The sequence below is a fragment of the Hylobates moloch genome, unplaced genomic scaffold (assembly GCF_009828535.3).
Source record: "Hylobates moloch isolate HMO894 unplaced genomic scaffold, HMol_V3 SCAFFOLD_17, whole genome shotgun sequence".
NCBI lineage: Eukaryota > Metazoa > Chordata > Mammalia > Primates > Hylobatidae > Hylobates > Hylobates moloch.
The window spans coordinates 80,093,932-80,094,373 of record NW_026652292.1 but is presented as its reverse complement, the minus strand read 5'-3'; positions in this window follow the sequence as shown (position 1 = coordinate 80,094,373).

Below are 442 nucleotides of genomic sequence, written 5' to 3'. Positions count from 1 at the left end.
GCGCTCGCTGGGCTCCCGCCCCCGGCGCAGGGAGGGCGCCCCAAACGCAAATGCCGGAGTCGGGTTACAGTGGGCAGCGCCAGAAGCTAGAGAGAGGATGCCGCTGGGGGAGGAGGAGGGGCAGGACAGCAGATAAAGGCCCCTGCCTGGCCTGGGCGGAGTGCCCCGCCCCGTCCAAAGGGCTCCCCGCCCCTCCTTGGGCCTCAGTTTCCCCATCTGCCACCTGAGTGCACTGTGGAGCTGATCTGCAGATTCCCTGCTGATCCTGCCTAGAACCTCTGGTCCCCTGCACAGGCTGCCTCTGCGGGTGGAGAGAGCTGTGGCTGCAGCGCCGACCCCAGCTGACCAGGGCCTGTCAGGTGAGGAAAGTGAAGGCATGTCCCCACCTTCTGTCCTTGTCCCCGGTGTGGATGCAGGGTAGGGGGCTTTGCTGGGTGGCTGG